This window comes from Dendrobates tinctorius, unplaced genomic scaffold (assembly GCF_039654945.1).
Source record: "Dendrobates tinctorius isolate UK_male_01 unplaced genomic scaffold, ASM3965494v1 ptg000056l, whole genome shotgun sequence".
Classification (NCBI taxonomy): Eukaryota; Metazoa; Chordata; class Amphibia; order Anura; family Dendrobatidae; genus Dendrobates; species Dendrobates tinctorius.
Genome location: NW_027361724.1, coordinates 21,610,354 through 21,614,210, shown reverse-complemented (window position 1 = coordinate 21,614,210; position 3,857 = coordinate 21,610,354). Strand labels below are relative to the sequence as shown.

At 47.9% G+C, this 3,857-nt stretch overlaps 1 pseudogene; it reads right to left on the bottom strand.

Moving 5' to 3' along the window:
• Positions 1–597: 597 nt before the first annotated feature.
• LOC141091864 (protein FAM3C-like) lies at positions 598–1,248 on the bottom strand (annotated as a pseudogene).
• Between the last annotated feature and the right edge of the window lie 2,609 nt (positions 1,249–3,857).

The following is a 3,857-nucleotide window of genomic DNA, read 5'->3' as shown; positions in this document are numbered from 1 at the left end:
TTTAGATCTAGATCTAGAATAATGTTGATAATTCAGAATATCCACTGAAATCAAAATAAAAAATAAAATTAACGAAACCACAAGGCCCACACCAGTATTAACAAAAAGTGTCTCACTAAGTGGCTCTGTTGCTTTGCAGCACTGGAATCTTGGGTTCAAATCCCAACCAAGGAAAGATCTGCAAGTAGTTTATATGTTCTCCCCGTGTTCCTGTGGGTTTTCCTGCAGGTTCTCCCATGTTCACCGCTGTCCCCATTGGAGCTCAGAATCTAAACTCCCTATCAGTATGTCTTTTGCAGTGTGGGAGAACACTTTGTACATGTTGTACTTGGTGGAATTTTAACCCAGCATTGCAAAGCATCAGTGCTAAAAAATGTGCCATTGTGCTGCCCCATGATACCATTAATACTGCTATCAGCATGCCTTGACTTATTACTCAGTTTATTAGTGCTCATTATATCTTCTATTAATCTGTTGTTTTTACAAAAAATACCCATTTGTATAAGCAATAAATAAATTTCATTTAAGATCATGCTCACATCAACCATGATGAATGGAACTGTTCAATATTTTTTACTTTGTTGGCTGTTAAAAAAAGGCATTCCTATCCAAGTCCATAGTAAAGTTGTGGCTTAATCTATTCAGTCATTCTGCTTCTGAGGTATGCATCCGTCCATTTCCACCACTTCAGGCCAACCTTCATATTTGTTTATATCCTTATTGTTCTTTATGTGCTGTTCAAATGGACTTTTCGTTTTAATGCCTTTTCCACCAAAGACCCAGTTGTCCCTGAAGCTCAGAGTGTTGATAACTGTATTGCCAAGTTCTGAAATCAGTTTCCGAGTTTCCGGGCCTTGTCATTCAATATTGTTGCTATGTCATCATAGGTCACCATACTGTACAAACTATTGTTCCATCTGGAATCTTCAGGAATTCAATAAAGGGGACGGCATCTCCACCCCACAGGTCATAATACTTTGCTTCAATTACTTCTCCAGTTTTCCCATTCACCAAAGCAGTGTTAATGCCTCGTCCAACATTGTTCTTCACACCACTCATCAAAACCACATCATCCACACTGATCTTGGGCCCAACAACATTAGCTGCTCCACTTGAAATCTTAAAGGCAAAGTGCTTCTCTGGGCAAATCTTTGAAATGCCACATCAGTATCTTGGTGCCTTGGTTGTAGGATGTGCAGCAATGTCCAGCTGTGACCAGGCCAAACATTTTCCTAAATTTGAATCCATCTTTATTTCAAATACTTGAGATATGATGTAAAAGGTTAAAAAAAATGGCTGCAATGCCTGATGAACCTTGTAGCTGTTTGGTAGCGCTTCGCTTGATCGCTTGCTGGTCAGAAGCCGGGGGAGCGCTCTGGGAGCAACGGCGGGAATGCTAACGTTAGTGGGGATGCTGTGGGCATTGGTGGAACCCCTGCAAGGACACTCCCTATGGGCACCATATTTAGTGTGCTACCAAAGTTTGACGGCAATAATATGCCACTGTCTGACTGGGTGTCCCAGCTGCAAAGCACCCTGAAGATTTATAACATCAGCCCAGACCTTGAAGTGGACATCGCTTTTACTGCCTTAGAGTGAGAGGCCCGTAGAAATGTCTGTCTACAGCCAGAACTCGCCCGTAGTACCCTGAAAGAGTTAGTGAAGTTCCTGGAAGAGATTTACGGTGAGACTGCTATCGCGGGACACCATCGCGCCAAATTTTTCTCAAGGTTGCAGAGGGAAGAAGATGGAATTTCTCAGTATGCGACAGCACTGCAAGACGTGTTAGCGGAGGTGCAGAGAGAGGAGTCGGATGGACTTGGTGGCATGGGCTCTAAAGACCGGATACTCCGGGAACAATTCATTCTGAAACTGCACAGCACATCCTTGAGGCGAGCACTGTCAGAAAGGGTCCGGGCAGATCTGGCTCTTACATTTCATCAAATCCTGGCAGAAACATTGGCCCGAAGCAAAGAAGACAGTTACACATCTGGGGTGATGCGTGTCAAGGGCGCCCATACTAGAGAGGACCCAAACCATCAGGAGATGCTGGTCCAGGTGGTGCAATGCTTGCAGTGGTCCCTTGTCAATGTGCAAGACAAACTGACCCTGATGGAGCAAAGAATGGGAGATCGGGCTGCTGAACATCCCTACTTGGCTGTGCCAGCCCCCTGTCGGCCCTGCACGTCGCCTGCCATTGGAGAACAACAGTCTGACCCATCGTACTCATACAGCCATTCTTCGGCCCGACCGATAAGGGATCAGTGGGTGCAAGCTCCCTCCCATCAGGCATCAGAGGCACGAGGTCAGACTCAAGGTGCCCCCCAGCAAGGAGGAGGCATCCAATGCTGGGAATGTGGAGGACGGGGGCACCTTGCCAGAGACTGTCGGAATTATGCATAATGCCAGCGGAAGCCACCATTAAACTACCAACGCCCACAGTAACGTGGCACTCTGCGGGGGAGGCGAGGAGAGAGGCTGCTCCTTATCATAATGAACACTTGATTGCTGGGAGTCCCATCCTGCGTGCTGAATTCGAGGATGTTCCAGTTTATTGCTTGATAGATCCCAGGTCACAAGTGACGACGATGCCATAAACGTATTTCAAGCAGCATTTTCAGGCCCTGGGCAAGCCAGAGAAGGAGACACTGATCCAGCTGTTTGCTGCCAACCAACAACCGATCCTGGTCACAGAGGTCGTGTGGATGAATATTCGAATCTGTGGGCAAAAAGTAGGGAGAAAAGGGATCCTGCTAGTCCCTGCGCCCATCAAAGAAGATGTGCCTGTAGTACTGGGAATGAATATCCTACGTGAACTCGATCAGATTATGTTTACCAAACGGGGACCCAGTTATTGGAAGAATGCTACTACACATAAGTCTACTCAAGAAGCTCTTCGGCGACTTATCCACGTCTGTGGGACTCAGAAGAGTATGCCATCTTATCAGATGGTAGTGGTCATCAGGGCCCTGGGAAAGAGCCTCTAATCCTGCCTCCCGAGCGAGAAAGTATATTCCACCTTCCAGTGGGGACTCATCGCCACCTTGACCGGTTGGAAATGATTGTGCAGCCTGTGGTAGGCGGAGGAGTGGACCAAGAAGTCATGATAGCTCGTACGATAGCTGTAGTCCAGTGAGGACACGTCCCCATAAGAGCTTTGAATGTCTGCCCCGGGGAGGTCACCTTGCCACGAGGGACAGATCTGGCCCTGGTATACCTACATAAGGATGAAGTAGTGAGTCAGAAGGAGATATCTTTATCGCCGATGGAAGGTGCAGGGTGGACCCTAGCAGTTGCTGCGGGGGCCAAAGCGATGCCATCCCCGGAGTGGAGTGGACGGGTCATCCTTGATCAAATGGAAGTGGATGTGAAGGCTCTTGGCCCGGAGCATGTGCAAGCGATAGAAGCTATGCTGTGGGAAAATCAGGCCACATTCGCCCGTCATACCGAAGATTTCAGGCTGTACCGAAGCCATCACGCATGAGATATCGACCGGGGACGCTCATCCAATTCGAGAATATAACCGGCAGATCCCACCCAAGATGTACCGAGAGGTGAAGACATTACTGAGGCAGATGCTGGATTCAGGAGTAGTGCAGAGTAGTCAGAGCCCTTGGGTGGCCCCAGTGGTGCTCATCAAGAAAAAGGATGGGACCAGCCGGTTCTGTGTAGATTACAGGAAACTCAATGCCTGCACTGTTCGAGACTCGTACCCGTTACCCCGCATCGAGGAATCCTTGACAGTGTTGGGGTAAGCCAAGTACTTCTCCACCTTGGACCTAGCAAGCGGGTACTGGCAAGTAGCCGTGGTAGAGAAAGACAAAGTAAAAACCACCTTCATCCTCCCTATGGGATTG